This window comes from Leguminivora glycinivorella, chromosome 1, assembly GCF_023078275.1.
Source record: "Leguminivora glycinivorella isolate SPB_JAAS2020 chromosome 1, LegGlyc_1.1, whole genome shotgun sequence".
NCBI lineage: Eukaryota > Metazoa > Arthropoda > Insecta > Lepidoptera > Tortricidae > Leguminivora > Leguminivora glycinivorella.
In genome coordinates, this window is record NC_062971.1 from 5,494,288 (window position 1) to 5,514,766 (window position 20,479).

The 20,479-nt window shown below is 35.8% G+C and overlaps 1 protein-coding gene and 1 long non-coding RNA gene across 2 annotated transcripts in view; both read left to right on the top strand.

Annotated features, from left to right (window-relative positions):
- LOC125224821 (FHIP family protein AGAP011705) overlaps positions 1-20,479 on the top strand; it is a 63,313-nt gene that overhangs the window by 6,452 nt on the left and 36,382 nt on the right.
- On the top strand, positions 9,698-13,909 carry LOC125224828. The gene is made up of 6 exons (XR_007176926.1): positions 9,698-10,380; positions 10,679-10,781; positions 11,087-11,207; positions 11,465-11,535; positions 11,998-12,083; positions 13,746-13,909. It is a non-coding gene; the product is annotated as an uncharacterized LOC125224828 (long non-coding RNA).

Below are 20,479 nucleotides of genomic sequence, written 5' to 3' on the forward strand. Positions count from 1 at the left end.
AAGTATAGAAGTTATCATATGTTTCTAGTTATGGTTATATGATGTAATATAGTGTATGTTACACGTAGTTATTGGCGACCCTGAACATAATTTGCACTATTCTATCTACTTCGTACTGACGTTATTAGCTTAAACGTTGTTTAATTATAGAATAGAATACGTCGGAAATATCCGAGTACTAGTAACTACAGCTTCATGGGCGTTACCGAAACGTTTAGATAGGTGAGCATAAACTAACAACGATATTTCCAAAAGGGGTAGGCAGAACACATGAAAATATTCAGTGCCTCTTAGCAATTAGTGACAGGTTTCTAGCCCATCCCCATCGTTCACACCACAAAATGAACCCATATCCCACAATCGATTTCTACGACACCCACTGGGAGGAAAGGTGGTGGAATTTGTAACCCGTCACCACACTGGGTATCATCATTATTGTGGTACTCAATATAAAGTAACAGATATCCAGGTTAACATGTGTCGTGCTACCGTGTTCCTGTTTGCAACTAAGTTACGGAAAGACAATATTAACATACACGTTTTCCTCATTGTGCGTATGTTAGAATTTTAAATAAGATTGCTTGTTATGAAGTTGAACACGCAAATGCCAATGTCCAAATGTTTTTAAGTATCCGATTGTTATTGTTATATTCTTACATTTTTAATATATTTATGCCACTGTGTCGTCGTCCTCCTTGCGTTATCCCGGCATTTGCCACGGCTCATGGGAGCCTTGGGTCCGCCTTGACAACTAACCCCAAGATTTGGCGTAGGCACTAGTTTTACGAAAGCGACTGCCATCTGACCTTCCAATCCGAAGGGTAACTAGGCCTTATTGGAATTATTCCGATTTCCTCACGATGTTTTCCTTCACCGTTTTTATGCCACTGTGTGATACCTACAAGAAAAGTTGTATAAGGATAAGAAATATTAGTAGCACAAAAAGTACACTTTTTGTATTGCTATTTATATGCATTCGGATCGCATCCGAAACACTACACTGCGCTCCAAAACACGAATAGCTGATGTGGGGGAGAAGACCGCCAGACTAAAGTGGGACTGGGCAGGCCACGTTTGTAGCATGCACCCGGATAGGTGGGCCAGCATAGCCACCAAGTGGATGCCTCAAATTAAGCGCGGACGTGGAAGGCCCAGACGGAGATGGCGGGACGACTTTGACACCTTCATGACTAATTGGCCAGAAATAGCACACCAACGGGAGCTGTGGAAATCACGGGGAGAGGCCTTTGCCCAGCAGTGGGATACATAAACGGGCTATCTAAAAAAAAAAAAAATTATATGCATGCGTAACTTGCGCTTCATACATCTGGCTCAAATAGTACGAAATTAATAAGTAATACGGAAGGATTACTTATTTTACAATATTCCTGCTTAATTATAGTAGTGATACAACCTACGAAACAAGAAGTTCAAGGTGCTATCCTTTAAAATATTACAAAAAATCTTAGCAGACAATACTGCGTTGCGATCCACATAAATAATATTCCTATTCATGCATTGAAATACAACTAATTTTATACGGTTTTATTTTCCTGTTAACGTCCATAAATTGTAGCTAAGGCATATCAATCACGAATGCAAAACCGCAAAGCGATGTTTTATTGTTTACAAACAGTCCGTAGTATTCCTTACGATGTAATTGATATGCACCTAGCTGATAATCACACGCCACCGTAGGCTGTAAACATGCATAATAACATCTGGGTACGTAGCCGAATGGCACAAACGCTCACGAAACGCTCGTAGATATATTATCTATCTCTATCGCTCTTGCGTATTGGCGCGACAGAGCCAGACTACTGTAACTAAAACCTCCGCTCACCTTACTTATTTACTTACTTACTCGACTAATCAACAGTATAGCTAACCCCCCTTTAAATATACCCCGTAAATTTGGCCTTGTGATCGTCTAGCGTGAATAAGTAGAACCCTTCGATGTGAACCGCGATAACCTAGATCCTTTAATGAGTATCAGCTGTATTTTTGACTAATATTTAAAATTTTATTTATTTATATTTTAAAGAAGAATAAAGGTTATTGTAGCATAATAATATAGTGTTATAGAAGAGTATTTTATCAGATTTAGGCCTAGAAAGTTATGAGTGAGAAAATTAATGACGTAATGAAGAAATTTTAGAAAAAAAGTTAGTGAGTGAAACTTACATGAAATAAATATTAAAAAATATTTTAGAAAACATCGGCTACGCTCTATTTTCGATTCCGGTTTGGGGTGAGAACTTGCGATACCGTCTGGAATCCTTAGGCCCAATCAAACCACATTATCGGGCATCCTAAGCAAGTAAGCCTGAAGGGCTATCTATCTACAAACTAACCCCTTTTTTATTTTGTTTCTTTTTCCTAGCTAAACCCCCTTTTCCCCAATACTGCTAATAGACCATAACTTCTCGATCTTTCTAATGTTTTATCGAAACACCGAGCAGTTGCTAACTTTTATAAGAACTAAGTCTACTAACTTTTCTAAGCTTTTGACTTTCCATCAGTGGACGGCGCTCGCATGCCACTGGGCCCTATAACAAACCTATGCTTTTTATTCCAAAGAATAGTTTGTTTCCCTAACCATCTTGATAGAATTTACCTTTAAAACCAGTTAGCAACACTAAGTGTCCCGCAGCCACACCGAAAGATCAGAAATTGCTACCACAATTATTAATTTCACTCAGATAAATTAAGTAATAAGAGATTTTATAAATTACCAGTTCTACCACTTATTTTAAGATAGTAAACACCACATTTAAAGTCCATTTAAACCATATAAATAGTAGTAGTTAAATTATTTCTCCACAATACACGTTGACCAATTATATTCCAAGACCAATCATAAAAGAACTCTACTTTCATAGAAATAGTGTGTGACTTTACCCTAGTCCTATCGTTTTCCCTACTCTAGCATATCTGAAACACAGACCATCACTTACCATAGATCTTGTGTTCAAAATATGCACAAGTGTATCCCTACCATAAGCTGTACAGTTCAGCCAGCGAAGCTGAGATAGGCAACCTATAGGCTTGAGTTATGATCCCCCCCTCTGCTTTTGCCCGCAGGCTAGGGTAGCAGAGAGTAGATCGCCCTATCCGTGTATATATCCAGTATTCTAGGACACACCAGTACCAGCCACATGGGAGACCCAGCTGCGATCAAACTTTACTTAGATATGGATCAATCACAACCGAAATCCCCAGCGACCAACGCCAGCATGGACCAGAGCACCGAGTAAATAAATATATATATATATAGGACCCCAGCCTCAAATACTGCCGACTTCTGTGAGCAAGGATTACTCCTAATGTCTTTCGTCAATCGTGAAAGTCCTCACTTCCATCTAACAGTTGGACTCTTTGAGACCGGTGAGAAAATACGCTTTTGTAAGTATAGAAAAGCGTCCAAGCCCTCCACTTGGAACAAAAAGACCCCTAAACGCCTCTTATTTGACACCGTAAGGGAAGAAGCGCCTAGCCGGACAACAGTCTGTCACAAACAATGATCTGGCTTATAACTTTCACAAAATAACCCCATAGAAAATTACTAAATTCAATTTTACTGACCAACTAAACAAACGAGTGAAGTTTCCTTTACGTGCTATAATCTAAGCTTAGTTTTGCAAGAATTACTCCCTACAAAACCAAACACAGACTTATCTCCAAGCACCAGCCATACATCGACCCAGTCTTTGTATTGCTTGACGGCACTCAAGAAACAAAGCACAGAAAACTTCACTATACACATTAATTTGAATGTAACACTACACTATAAATAGAACACTAAAATAACCCCACAACTGACGGTAAAGCAATTCCACCATAGGTCTAAGTCTAACTGTACGACGATATTGTCCCCGCACAATCAAACAGAGACACAATTTCAAAGTTTACAATCACTTAGAATAATTTCCAAGTAAAAACAAACAGAGAAATAATAGCAGAACAACTTCACTCACCAGTAACACACGAAAGCCAGAGACACTGTTAGTCTTGTAGATATTTTAAGAATGACGCGCGTCGGCTCCCTCCGACCCTTTTATAGATTCAAATGGCGACAGAATTTGGCGACAAAAAAGCGACAATTGAGCGACAATTGAGCGACAATTGAGCGACAAAAGAGCGACAAAACGGCTACAAAAGAGCGACAAAACGGCTACAAAAGAGCGACAAGTAACAATGGATAGCCGCTAAATTACATGCATAAGAAAAAGGTCATAACTGTTTTGTTTACTAAGTCGTACGCCTTAGGCATTAATGTCCAAGACAGCTCAGCACGTACGTTTTTGCTTCTCAATAGTAACATCTGCATGACTGCACGTGTTCCAAAGTGATATAGGAATAATTTTATTGATACCTAGTTAGCGACGAAGAGTTATGTATTGCGGTTAGTATAGGTATGCAGATATTTTTTTGTTAAAGGGTTTTAGTTAGTTTTGTAGATCAAATACGCAGTAAAATATCATTTTTGTTTCTAAATGCTACATTAAACACATCCAGAAAGTATACTACTAATCATTATCAACTTTCATGACCTGTGATTGAAATCAAGACATAATATCGGAACGCTACGCAGCTGACAACTGTCAGTGTCAGTATTCCGTCCATGTGAACGTAGTTTGTTGATAAATACGTTTTTTCCAACCTGTTTTGCATCAAATAACATTGAATTTTATGAGTGAAGACGTGACTATACATGTGATAAAGCTTCACAGATATTATTTGTTAAAATATCCAATGAAATCCCAAAGAAAATATGCACCAAGAAAGTTGGTCAAGGAAAAGTTGATTCGCCGTAAGTTTTATATGTAATAACGAGTCCATTTCCTCGTCATAGACGCTTGTTCTGTTACAACTCGCCCCCAAGATTGACTATTTTTTACAAATTACAAAGTAGTTTTGTAAAAAATTGCAATCTGATCTAGCAAAAGAAGCAATAAAACTGAATAAAAGAATAAAAGAAAAATATTTCTAGATCAGTCGGAAATATCCCCCCATTTCTAATCGTGTGGTGTGTATTCCAATACTATGCAACTGCTAGCGACTCAGTTTTGAAATCAGCTCATTAGAATCTCGACAATGAACCATGATAACCCCTTTCTCAGAGTCCACGCATCGCCAGGGATACCAGGTTGTGAATCTGATAGGTCCTATTAACCCGTTCTTGCTAGCTCGTTCCCCGGTCGCGGCGAATATTCATTCCATCCACACTGTTGGACCGGAATAATTATCGTAATAATTTCAACGAGTTCACAATAACTTCCCACGCAATTACGAAGAAACCTTTAGAGCTCTCATTATAAGTCCAGAGCCTTCAATCTCCATTGTCGGAACTCAAACCAATTTCTCTACCTATTCACTCCAGCCACATGTTTTGGCGCATGTCTCATACTTGAATAAAATATACTGACTTAAGATCTGTTTGGATGTGTTTTTTTTTTTTATAAAACAAACCTTAAATGACATAAGCATGTACCTCAACTCGGTACCATATCATGATCAAATGAAAAAATGATTTGATGATACTAAACTTCACATATTTGAACACATAACAAGGAAACAAATATTGAAAAGAGCCTCGTTCTCACTAGACGATATCGGCCCTAAAATATGTCGATTGTCAAATACATCCCATTCAAGATGAGGTGTGTGGATTCAGTGTGGGTCTTATTACCTTGTGTAGTTAGTAGTCACAAAAAACTACCCTTGAAATGGGTCGAATCCATTGGATTTTAACCTAACCAATAAGAATTTTATGACTAATGTGTTCCCAAAATTCCCCCCTTGTTTGTTCCCGCAAATTCCGACCAAACTAGTTTTGACTACTTTCCAGCGCTGTCTGTCCATATCAATCCACTCTTTCCATAAAAAAAATCATTCGAGACACACTTCATTCAGTCATTCATCCCATTCAAAACATTCTTACATCTATAAACATTCATCATCTCTAAATTATTCAAACACACACACACAATGTAACCATTCTTACTTCCTCATTCGCTCTTTCACTCGATCTCAACAGAAAGCCAACGCTTTTAAAAGTAATCAAAATAAATAATAAAATGAAAATAAAATTTCTATAATAACTTCAAAAATTCACGTATCCCATTTTACTCCACTCTACCCTGACTCGAAGGCAAAGAAAATTTCAATTTATTTATGATAGGTTTCATTTTATACGTCTATATTTCATTTTTACAAAGTATTTATTAACCGCAAACAATTTGACAATGTGTGAAAATTGTTTGCTGCACATACTAAAAATAAAATGTTCGTACGGACAAAATGTTATATTTTATGGTCACATTTTAACTAGAGTCAATTACTGTAAGGACACTACCCTACTTTCACTTTCCTTGTCTTTGTTTTTTTTTTTCTACAGTTCATAGCGCAAGATTGATAGCATAAAATGCAAAAAATTTATAAAAGTAAGTATCTATATCGATCTTTGTAGAACAAAATACTGACCGAGTTATGCTTAGAAACGAGGATCTGCACTGGTGATTACCGATATTGTACAGTATACCACCCTATATAATGTAAAAAAAATGATAACGCATAAATAATAAATATCACTGCTAACTGTAATAACTAAAATGAAAAATAGCTTATCCACCGCTCTGAATTTTCTAATGTCTACCCCAGGTAGACTAGATACTATATGTCCAATTATGATTATATTAAAAGAATCCAACCATACAATGAATGTTCAATACATTCTCTATACAAAAAAAATTTAAAAAAAAATTGTTGTCCACATAATGAACCGACTTCTTTATCTAGATAATAAAAAAAATCCGTATTATAGATTTACATCCACCATACACCACTTTATAATCCTAGGAATGAAACTACTAAATGACAGTGAAACTTTACGATGGGCTAGCCAATAAGGCCCTTTATCACACAGATCACTATAGAAATAAAATTAATTTCAGACAAAATTTTGACTTCTACCACCCCTATAATAATAACAGTGAATCTCAATAAAATTTTGAAGAACTCACGACGCATTTAAAATAATGATAATGATGATGATGATAGGAAAGAAAAATAATAATGTACCACATAAGTATGCCACACTGAAAGAAAACTTTTACTAAAAGGTCATTGACTTGTAACCAATGTACACATAAAATTTACATTACACATCATGTAATGTTCATAATAAACGCATAATACAATTTTGCAAAAAAAAGTAATTGCAGTTTTGAAGTGGTTTTCATATTTTCAATTTTTTCCCGCAAAATATGATGTATCCTTAATTTTGATATGGTTTTGATATTTTTTTTTGTAAAATATAATGTAACATCAAATTTGATGTGGTTTTGATAAAATATATTCCTTTTTTTTTTTTTTTTTTTCAAACTATCTGCAAAATTTTATTTTGGTTTTAATTGCCTTATGATAAAATACAAAATGATGCCATAAGTAGGTTCAAAATACTTTTATTTGATTGAATAATAATGTAACAAAATAATAAATTTCTTAAAGCGAGCTTAAACTTGCATTGTCCTCTTCTATGTTCGTGTCCTCAATATTGTAAAACATGCCCCGACAGTCCTTTGCAATTTCAGACAATCCATTCCTTCTTCATGGCATTCGCAGCTGCAACAAACTTAGAAAATTGTTAACAAACACGACAATGGGCTGAGGAACTTGATCATGGTGTCTCTCTTCCTTTTTTTTCTTTTCATACTTGGCTAGTTCTATGATGAGTTCTTGAGTAGCTAATGATGATGATTAGATCCTGCTGGCCTCCTGGTAATATTTCAAAATTTTCCAAACTATTCTCTTCTCAGTCGGTGTCATAACCCAGGACACCATGAAACCTCTTCCGAAAACACGCTGCAGACTTGATCACAATCAGCATAACCACAAGATCCAGTCATTCATTCCTGAATACAGCAAAACTAATCAATATTTTCTTCATCTCCAAAGTCGACTCCTTATTTGTAAAATCAATGGCAAGTTTTTGAGGATTACAACCTACTTCCAGTTTTCCTCTTTTTTTTTTCCTAGTTTGTCATAAATAAAATATTACTTAAGTTGAATATCACAAACACTTGTTATTTCACTAGCGTTACTAAACATTTCACCCAATCACTCACTGAAGTTTTCACCGCATGTCTCCACTGTCCTTGCTGATCCACTATGTTCAATGACAGAAACACTGCTGTGGTAAGAATCTATCTTAGGTTGAAACTAAAGCTAAGTTATAGACGTTCCAATAAACAGAGGGAAAGATAAAATAAAAATCACAAGGTCAAAATATTTTCCAAAAATATTTGCCAACTAAGGTTGCAGGACCATCTAGGTACTTTAACCATATGAGACATACGTCTCATTTACGTTCACCTACAATTATTATTATTATTATTATTATTTTTTTTCCTCAAGTATGATGTCTGATCGCTAAGTGACTTTAATTTTTCTAACTCAAAAATTACTGCAGACTATAAAACTCCGTCTTGTTTGCTCAATAAAACTAGAATAGGGTAAATTAACTGGGGTTTTGAACACTTACATATATGTATTTTTCTTGATCGGCATTTTCTGTTCCATTCTTCTGTTTAGTGTGGCATAATATGGCACCACTAACAACATAATCATATTGAAAATCTTCAGTAACACATTGGTCCTATGAGCAGGTATGAGACCAGGCTCAAAAACTCTTACTCCTCCGTTAGTTGACATCAAAAGCCGGGTACTTCAACTCGAACGTCCCACGAAATATCTCAATGTTCACTTCATGTTTTTCGCGTCCAAACTGTTGCTAACTCTGTCTCCATGTACTCAAGTCTTGCACTATTGCACTAACACCTTTTTTAACTAACTAATTATGGCCTAAAACTAATTGAAATTACTATGTTTTCACTAACAGAGCTCTTCGTTTCAAACCGTAGTTCACATTTCTCTTCGTCTGATAATAAGACGTCACTAAAAATCACACGTGCTTCTACACAATCAACTATACTAATTATTGGAAGCTACACAACACTGTAATTTCTGTGAAATCGTTTTCTTAAATAAAATTTAATAACTTCGCGCTCAATTTTTTTCGTAAGGAACTGTCACTGTCAATATTGTCATCCTTAACCGTTTTTTTTTCTTTTACAATTGTCCTCATGGGCGTATAAGGCGTATTTTCATTGTAAACACACTAAAGTGTTTTGTGTAGTCACAAACATTAAATCAACAAAACAATTATTTGATATCATAAATTTAGCCTATCATAATGTTCAAATATTTGACTAGTTATTAGAAATATATAATTGATTTTTTTTTTTACATAATTTATTGAAATCGAACGAAAACTATCGTGTAGGTTTGCCTTTATGCGTAGGAAATTGCGTGTGCGCATCGGTTTACAAAAGTGTGATCAGATTAAAAATATATTGTGAGATTCTTTAAGGATCTAACAGACGGTCGGACCGCACTTGTAAGGGGACATGTGTTAGGCCCTATTTACAAAATACCGTTCAAAATCTACACAACTTGAATAGTTTGATGTGATTTAAGCAATAGAAAATTAAATTAACAAAATCTTTTGTATTTAAATACATCTATTGTATTAATTTTACTATAATGAAGTAGAGAAAAATGAAGTAAAGTTTTGTAAATGACAACACCAGACAATAAATTACTGAATTACTGAATATTTTTTTTTTTTTTGTCGAAAATTGTATGACCGATCAAGCGTACCAACTTAAAAACAATGATAGTTTGTGTAATGTCACCGATAGAACACCTTTTGGCGAAGATATATGTTATCTGTGGTTAAATTATTTTCTCTAATCTATGTCATGCTTACCGCTAATCCGCTTGTTCGCGAAAAAATGGCAGATCCGTTTTTGTTTTCTTTAGCTCATTATTAATTACGTGATCTACAACTAGAATTATTTAAATATTCGCTTTATTTTACTCGGCTTAAACAAACGACAAGCAATTCTGCGCCGACGCCGGTCATGCATGAGCCGTCCATATTCGCCATTTTGTCATTTGTCCTTTAAGTAAGAAAATGCAAACAAAACATTATTTGCCCTAAACACGCGTTACTCTCAGATAATATTGCCGAATGCCGACAAAGTGATCTTGTTTTATCAAACTGAACTCCGAACTGCAATTGCAATGTAATTTTCCGATAGCGAAAGTGAGGTTATGAAATTGACATGACATTTAGTGAATGCAATGCAATGGACATGTGTTTTGTTGTGTTTCTCATCAAGATAATAGAAGAATCTAGTGCTCATACTCATGATCTAATGAGCAAACAGCCCATGCAAAGGATGTCTTATCGGGCTATGCCTCAATTGATAAAGTGAACTAATTGCCTACTTCAAAAGCAGTTTTGCATGAAAGGTAAGCTTTTGTTTTATTATTTGATGTGTTTTCAAACTAGTCGTCGTTTTCGAAACCCAGCAGAACATACTTGCGAACTACAACGACTAGACCGAATATATTGGTGAAATGTTGCTTATTTCATTGTTCTGTCGTCAGATAAGTTAATGATAATAAATTTCCCCACGTTACTCGTACTTTCTGACTTTCACATTGCCTAAGAGGATCTTAAATATTCTAAATGTACGTGAAATAGTCCTAACTGTCAAAATATATTTGCTACTTTCAAAGAGGTTTATATGGTTGTTTGATTTTTCAGTCAACATCTAATTGGAATTTACAATGCCCGATATTTCTACACATCTGCCACAAATTTTATGGAAAACAATATTTATAGAAACTGAACATACCTTGGTTAAACGGTAAGCATTAAAATTATATCTTTGACTAATTTACTTGACCTAGGTCTCCTAACTGTACTTGGAACTTGTAATGTTGTTTCCGTTCCAACCAATAAAATTTCTCAAGCTTATGGATTATGGAAAGCAATATTTGTAGGACCTCAAATGAATGTCATGACATTTAAAAATAGGCATTGAAACTTGTCCAAACTTTAATTTTGTATTTTTGGATACTTAAATAAAATTATGTAGACTAAAAATCCAGACTTAGCATAAATTTTGTTTGTGTTACAATGAGTTTAAATAGTTTATGTATTAATTTTCAGTATATGAAATGGGTAACCATCCTCGAAGAATATCAACCAGCTGTCGGCAATGTGCAGATGGACTGAGGAATTTTCCAGTGTATCCTTTATGGACTGTACTCCGTTCTAGCACTATCCTCAAGTAAGTACAAAAAATCATTGCCACTAAACAGCTGCTTTTTAACTTAATTAACTCTACTTAGTGAGTAAAACGACTCGGCAGGAAATTTTACATAGAAACATGGATATGGTTGTTCTTCTTCTTTTTTTTTTCTTAATCATGAATGGCCTAGATAAATATAAACAATCTTAATGATACGTATTTATAAATAAGATTCCTTAAACATACATACACCCTTTTTTTTTTTAACTAATTTTTTTTCATATATACAATTTCAGGTTTTACCCGAGAGGCCATGCTTCAGGTTGGACCGTCTTCCATATATCTACTGACTTCATATAAATGAAAGGTACTTATGTTTTATTATAATAACACGTTCTAATTATTAAATTTAAAAGTGAACAGCTCATGGCATCATTATCTAGAAAATTGAAGTGAAGCGTAAAGCAAAACGGCGAGGCATGAGCGACCGGATAAAAATCAAACTTAACTGACTCATCATCATTTTATTGGCTAAGCAAACTTATTACTAATTTATGTCCTAGCTCATGTAGATATGAACTGCTAGGCAGGGGTTCTCAAACTTTTTAATATATTTTTTTTTCTTTTGTAAATTTTGTTGTATGCATTGTTTTTTCTGACACAATATTTCTCACGGGCGTGCCTTAGTTCCAAAATTAAGCGACGCGCCCCCGTGAATAGATAAACGAAATAATATTGAACCCAATTTGGCAGGACCTAACTCTAAAACTAAACCCTTTTATTTCTTATAATATATGAACATTTCTAATGTCTGACTATTTCTTTTCAGTCTCGCTGATCTGCACAACCAGCTCATGTTCAACGTTACTGAACTACAAAGTAATCCGACAATCAGACTGGACCCGGTCATATCAGGTAAGTTTACATACCTACTGCGTACCACATTCATACTATTTCTGAACCTCAGTAAAATATGGTTTTATAGTAGTAATGGTGCTTATTATCTATGCCTACTTAACAGGAATATTACAAGTTTCAATCAATTTTCATAAAATTATTTGAGCAATTGTGACAATGAGCAAGCAGTGATGGAGTTAAGGTATGGCGAGGTACGACCTCCCAGATGCTGGTAATGCTAATATTTCGTAGGATATGTTTGACATGGTTGTAATGAAGTACAGTATGTTGGCATACTCCTGACTTGTGAAATATTGTATAAAAGCTGTGTACACAATCTACCGAACATAATGATTGTATGGTTTTACACTTACTATTTTAGACTAGCCTACAGCTTATCATGTGAGGTATCGAACTCATGTCATATGAAGCTATTGAAAATCTTGTTTATACATACATACTTATTTGTATTACTACAGTAAAAATGTATACCTATAGAAGGTTGAAATTCGTACAGTGCATTTAATTTATTGAAATAATTGGCAGATATAGGCTACGGTGACCTCTCACCATCAAGAGGGACGTATGCCTGTTTACCAATGATGTAGTATGAAAATGTATGACAACTTATAAGCTAATGAACTTAAATTAGTCCTAATATTATTAATACCTATATCTTAACAGACAGAAACCTGTTCTTCTCATGGCTGCACTACAGTGACAATATTTGGTACAATCCGTACAAACAATATGCCAAATTATTGTATGATGTATGAAATCCTGTGAGCTAATTTGTAGATTATAGAGTTACAACTGAAATGCAAATAAACCATCCATCGAAGGATGTACTTGTCATAGTACCACATGCGTGTAGCTATTCAGCATTCATAGAAAAATGGCGGGACGCCCCATATAATATTGTACTTCAGCGCGACAATGAATAATCGCGCCCCCATAGCCATTAGACTAGAGCCTATCTTCTTGTATTACTAGGTCTTAAATCTAGGGCTTAGGTATCCTAGGTTATTTTAGGAAAATAACCTTACATCTAGACTGTAGTTATCCTGCCTATGAATGAAATTCTGTATAACAAGCCTGCTAGGAATATGTATATCATCAGAGTGTTCATAGACTATATAAGACAGCATCGAAGCTATCCGATCTCCGGTGTGAAGTGCAAACGTGATGTAAAGCTTTCAAAATAGCCCTGAAGATGGCAGAGCCTGCTATGAAAATGTACTAGGCCGATAGAGCACAATTTGTTTTGACATGAAATTCTATTGCTATTATACATAGTGTACACACTTATGTTTCCAATTCCGATTACTAGGTGGGAAACTCTTCTAAACTACTACAGCTCCGCGCCTTCTTTTATTTTAGGTACATGAATATTTTTTCTATAAGTACCTAGTATTTTACGTACTAGCCCCGCCTATACAACAGCTATAAAAACGTACATTAAGACACAGAGTAAATAATAGTACTACGCACAGGCGCAAGGGAACGTCAAGATGCGCCAATGCCAACAATTGCTACGTAGCAATGCAACCCGAATGGTGCTAAAATTGCCTAATCGGGACAATATTTAGTTCAACCACTGCGATTATGAGCTAATTTCCTAGAAATAGATTTTGTCTAAGTTTACTACGCTACTTTAATTTTATTATTTTATTTTTACAGATACCAGAGGAAGACGAAAATATAATTGATTCTGTACTGATGCATAACTTCGCTCGGAACGCGGCAAGAATTAACAATGGAAGAAAATACTACAGACTTGTTTATTAACGATAAAGTTATTTTAGTTTTTATGAAATAGCGATTGAATAAAAATATTAGGTATATGAGTTTTATTTAGAGATGAAATAAGTCAAGAAATACAGCACACCCACTCGTTTTCACAACAACAAATGTAGCCTGGTAAGGCTAATTCCTATTATTTATTTATAAACCTTGGTATCCAAGATGTGTTCTACAGAGCACATCTTAGATCCCTTGGGCACGGAACCAAATGTAACTAAAACCTCCGCTCACCTTACTTATTTACTTACTTACTCGACTAATCAACAGTATAGCTAACCCCCCTTTAAATATACCCCGTAAATTTGGCCTTGTGATCGTCTAGCGTGAATAAGTAGAACCCTTCGATGTGAACCGCGATAACCTAGATCCTTTAATGAGTATCAGCTGTATTTTTGACTAATATTTAAAATTTTATTTATTTATATTTTAAAGAAGAATAAAGGTTATTGTAGCATAATAATATAGTGTTATAGAAGAGTATTTTATCAGATTTAGGCCTAGAAAGTTATGAGTGAGAAAATTAATGACGTAATGAAGAAATTTTTAGAAAAGAAGTTAGTGAGTGAAACTTACATGAAATAAATATTAAAAAATATTTTAGAAAACATCGGCTACGCTCTATTTTCGATTCCGGTTTGGGGTGAGAACTTGCGATACCGTCTGGAATCCTTAGGCCCAATCAAACCACATTATCGGGCATCCTAAGCAAGTAAGCCTGAAGGGCTATCTATCTACAAACTAACCCCCTTTTTGTTTTGTTTCTTTTTCCCTAGCTAAACCCCCCTTTTCCCCAATACTGCTAATAGACCATAACTTCTCGATCTTTCTAATGTTTTATCGAAACACCGAGCAGTTGCTAACTTTTATAAGAACTAAGTCTACTAACTTTTCTAAGCTTTTGACTTTCCATCAGTGGACGGCGCTCGCATGCCACTGGGCCCTATAACAAACCTATGCTTTTTATTCCAAAGAATAGTTTGTTTCCCTAACCATCTTGATAGAATTTACCTTTAAAACCAGTTAGCAACACTAAGTGTCCCGCAGCCACACCGAAAGATCAGAAATTGCTACCACAATTATTAATTTCACTCAGATAAATTAAGTAATAAGAGATTTTATAAATTACCAGTTCTACCACTTATTTTAAGATAGTAAACACCACATTTAAAGTCCATTTAAACCATATAAATAGTAGTAGTTAAATTATTTCTCCACAATACACGTTGACCAATTATATTCCAAGACCAATCATAAAAGAACTCTACTTTCATAGAAATAGTGTGTGACTTTACCCTAGTCCTATCGTTTTCCCTACTCTAGCATATCTGAAACACAGACCATCACTTACCATAGATCTTGTGTTCAAAATATGCACAAGTGTATCCCTACCATAAGCTGTACAGTTCAGCCAGCGAAGCTGAGATAGGCAACCTATAGGCTTGAGTTATGATCCCCCCCTCTGCTTTTGCCCGCAGGCTAGGGTAGCAGAGAGTAGATCGCCCTATCCGTGTATATATCCAGTATTCTAGGACACACCAGTACCAGCCACATGGGAGACCCAGCTGCGATCAAACTTTACTTAGATATGGATCAATCACAACCGAAATCCCCAGCGACCAACGCCAGCATGGACCAGAGCACCGAGTAAATAAATATATATATATATAGGACCCCAGCCTCAAATACTGACGACTTCTGTGAGCAAGGATTACTCCTAATGTCTTTCGTCAATCGTGAAAGTCCTCACTTCCATCTAACAGTTGGACTCTTTGAGACCGGTGAGAAAATACGCTTTTGTAAGTATAGAAAAGCGTCCAAGCCCTCCACTTGGAACAAAAAGACCCCTAAACGCCTCTTATTTGACACCGTAAGGGAAGAAGCGCCTAGCCGGACAACAGTCTGTCACAAACAATGATCTGGCTTATAACTTTCACAAAATAACCCCATAGAAAATTACTAAGTTCAATTTTACTGACCAAGTAAACAAACGAGTGAAGTTTCCTTTACGCGCTATAATCTAAGCTTAGTTTTGCAAGAATTACTCCCTACAAAACCAAACACAGACTTATCTCCAAGCACCAGCCATACATCGACCCAGTCTTTGTATTGCTTGACGGCACTCAAGAAACAAAGCACAGAAAACTTCACTATACACATTAATTTGAATGTAACACTACACTATAAATAGAACACTAAAATAACCCCACAACTGACGGTAAAGCAATTCCACCATAGGTCTAAGTCTAACTGTACGACGATATTGTCCCCGCACAATCACACAGAGACACAATTTCAAAGTTTACAATCACTTAGAATAATTTCCAAGTAAAAACAAACAGAGAAATAATAGCAGAACAACTTCACTCACCAGTAACACACGAAAGCCAGAGACACTGTTAGTCTTGTAGATATTTTAAGAATGACGCGCGTCGGCTCCCTCCGACCCTTTTATAGATTCAAATGGCGACAGAATTTGGCGACAAAAAAGCGACAATTGAGCGACAATTGAGCGACAATTGAGCGACAATTGAGCGACAAAAGAGCGACAAAAGAGCGACAAAACGGCTACAAAAGAGCGACAAAACGGCTACAAAAGAGCGACAAGTAACAATGGATAGCCGCTAAATTACATGCATAAGAAAAAGGTCATAACTGTTTTGTTTACTAAGTCGTACGCCTTAGGCATTAATGTCCAAGACAGCTCAGCACGTACGTTTTTGCTTCTCAATAGTAACATCTGCATGACTGCACGTGTTCCAAAGTGATATAGGAATAATTTTATTGATACCTAGTTAGCGACGAAGAGTTATGTATTGCGGTTAGTATAGGTATGCAGATATTTTTTTGTTAAAGGGTTTTAGTTAGTTTTGTAGATCAAATACGCAGTAAAATATCATTTTTGTTTCTAAATGCTACATTAAACACATCCAGAAAGTATACTACTAATCATTATCAACTTTCATGACCTGTGATTGAAATCAAGACATAATATCGGAACGCTACGCAGCTGACAACTGTCAGTGTCAGTATTCCGTCCATGTGAACGTAGTTTGTTGATAAATACGTTTTTTCCAACCTGTTTTGCATCAAATAACATTGAATTTTATGAGTGAAGACGTGACTATACATGTGATAAAGCTTCACAGATATTATTTGTTAAAATATCCAATGAAATCCCAAAGAAAATATGCACCAAGAAAGTTGGTCAAGGAAAAGTTGATTCGCCGTAAGTTTTATATGTAATAACGAGTCCATTTCCTCGTCATAGACGCTTGTTCTGTTACACTACCTTTCGCGACGTTTCGTTTTCGTTTCGCGTCGTAGAAATGCCATTGGGCTACGGCACCAGGCGATAGAGATAGATATCTACGATCGTTTCGTTTCGTGATCGTTTGTGCCATTCGGCTACGTACTCTGATGAGACTTGTGTCTGACTTGTACATGCAAATATGAACTGTAGGTGTAGACATCAGCAGCGGCTGGTCCATACAAGCCGATTCCCACCGGCTTGCCTAAAATTGATTACTAGTAAAGTACCTTAATGTTAAGGTAGGTTTCTTTTTGCTCAGTGTTGCCTAGGAGAAATTTTCACCAGCCGCCACTTTTAGACATGTACGTTTATTTGAAGCTTGGTGTGAAGTAATTTATTTTAAATGCAGTATTAAACTCATATACCTAACATTGTAGAAAATAATCCGCTGAAATATTAAAAATTCACTCACTTCAAAATTCAAACAAAAAACTGGTGTTACCAAAATTTGAATTCAAGTAAATTCCATGGTTCAACATGGGTGTTGGTTGTTAATCGTCTCGTCTCGTGTCTGATCAGCCTCACGTATTTGCAATCAGGCATTTCAATCAATCAATTGGTTCATTATCATTTATTGCAAACCATGGTATTACATTACAGATGTCATAAGCTGTACTTATTACTCGTTAAATGTGTATACTACTAGTATTTATTGTGAATAAGATAAATATTCATAATATTTACCATAACCTTTTAAAATATTATGCACTAGCTTTTGCCCGCGGCTTCGCTCGCGTTAGAAAGAGACAAAAAGTAGCCTATGTCTCTCTCCGTCCCTTCAAGTATCTCCACTTAAAAAATCACGACAATTCGTCGCTCCGTTTTGCCGTGAAAGACGGACAAACAAACAAGACACACTTTCCCATTTATAATATTAGTAGAGGACTATATATGTATAAAGGATAAAAATATTAAAATAGCTCCTAAATACTATGTTTGGGAAATTTATCGATTATTTAATTTATTTCAACGTAAAGAAAATCAGAAGACTTACTTTTTTCCCTCTCGCTTATTTAAGGAAAAAAACACGAACTTTCCTCACCTTAATCTTATTTTTATTTGCAATTTTCTTACAAATCTACTCATTAAACCGAAACATAACTACACGTACAGTCAGGCCGACAATAGACTAAAAGATGATATTAAATGCTTAAAGCAACCATTTCAAAATCAACATATTACAGAGCATCGCCATCTGAACTTGCAACCGTAACTTCATTGTGTTAAATTTCATTATTGTTCATGTATAAATGCCCTGATATGATGCGCTTAAGCATGGATATGAATACTGTGTATTATGTTATCAAACAGGCTAACCGCCTACGCTGTAATAACCCTTTATTTCTTACAATTGGATAATCTAAATATATGAAATATGTAGTTCCGTTACTTAAGAGAGACAAAGATCTTAAATCTGGAAATACATATATGATATTAAAATGTATATTTAATCGTAAATTATTAATATTAATTCGCCCAACTACACTGAGAGAAATTTGCATTGTGAATTTAACAAGTTCGACTTGTTGCGGTTTATCCGTTTGAATCATCCAAACGTATGTTTAAAACAATATGTGTCAGGTTGTTTTTATATAATCGACTGGTTGATTCAAATATATTGCCGATTCAAATGACAAGTAGCTTGTTGTTTGAACCAAAGAGCACGTACGCTATTTTAACCAAAAAACTAACCAAACAACGAACATGAAAACTGGTTGTATTTTCTCTCAGTGTATGAAGTTTAGGTTTTGTAACGGGTAATGTGTCCTAGTGGAAAAACCGGCCAAGTGCGAGTTGTACACGCGTTGCAAGGGTTCCTTACACCACAAGAAGGGCTTAAGCGCCTTCTTTTTTGAAGGCACTTAAGTAATTTTTGCGAATAATCGATATTTTGAACAATATCTAAAAAAAACGAAACAAAAATGAATTTATATGTAATATTCAAACGCGCTCACACAATTTCAAGAGATTTGGTAACTCCTTGCAGCGGCAGTGAGTGAAATCAGTAATTTTAGTTTTTTTTTTTCTTTTACGCTTGACTGTAGATTTATAATAGGTTTTCCTGTACGAGGGTCATGCCAAAAGAAGTTAGATACTCCATGGTCATTTGATTGATACTGGCCAGTTATACACCAATGTAAAGGTAGGTTATCTGCTTATAAATTTAAAAACGGAACACTTGGAAATTCTTAGGATTCCTTTTTTAATTATTTTTTTTCTAAATAATTTTGGCGGGAATTTTCCGCAACAATGGAGCTTACTCGACGTTATATTCGTGTTATGATATATTATGACTTTAAAAAAGGTTTAACACCTCAAGAGTGTTTTGAACTTTTAGTCTCGACTTTTGGAGAGTCTGCGTGTTCACGTGCAACTGTTTTCAATTGGTTTGCTGAATTTAAAAGAGGACGGGAGAGCTTTGAAGATGAGGCGAAGACCGGACGGCCGCCAACCGCAGTCACTGAAGAAAATGTAAAGACTGTGGAAAAAAATATTCGTGCGAACCGACGAATTACATATGTAGAGCTCGAGCGTGAACTGGGCATTGGATCAGCAGCATTGCAAACTATAATTCATAGTAAACTGTCTCTTCATAAGCGTTGTTCAAGATGGGTGCCGCACAAGCTCACCGATTTACAGAAAGACCGTCGCGTGGATTGGTGCAAATTTATGATAGATAAATTCGACGCAGGCGAGAACAAAAACGTATATGATATACTTACAGGTGACGAAACATGGCTATATAACTACGATCCCGAAACAAAGCGACAGTCCACAGTATGGTGTTTTGAAGATGAGCCGACGCCAACAAAATGTCGCCGAACCCGAAGCACACAAAAACAAATGGTTGCCTCATTTTTCTGCAAGACGGGACATATTGCTACAATAGTGCTAGAAGATCAAAAGACAGTTAATTCAGAATGGTATGTGACAGTTTGTGCCCCAAGAGTACTGTCAGCTTGGTGTGACAAGCGGCCGAAGTCAGGAACCCGGCACCTGCTCTGGCACCACGACAACGCTGCCCCGCACACTTCCGCTAGAACACTTGACTATTTCAGCTCAAAAAACGTGACTATTCTGCCCCACCCCCATATTCCCCTGACCTAGCCCCCTGTGATTTTTATCTTTTTCCTAAAATTAAAGAAAAATTAAAAGGAAGGCGATTTGAGAACAAAGAAGATGCGTTGGCTGCGTATAATTACGAAATTTCTGAGGTGTCTAAAGAAGAGTGGTCATCGGTATTTTCTAAGTGGTTTAGACGAATGAAAACGTGTATACGTGTTCACGGTGAATACTTCGA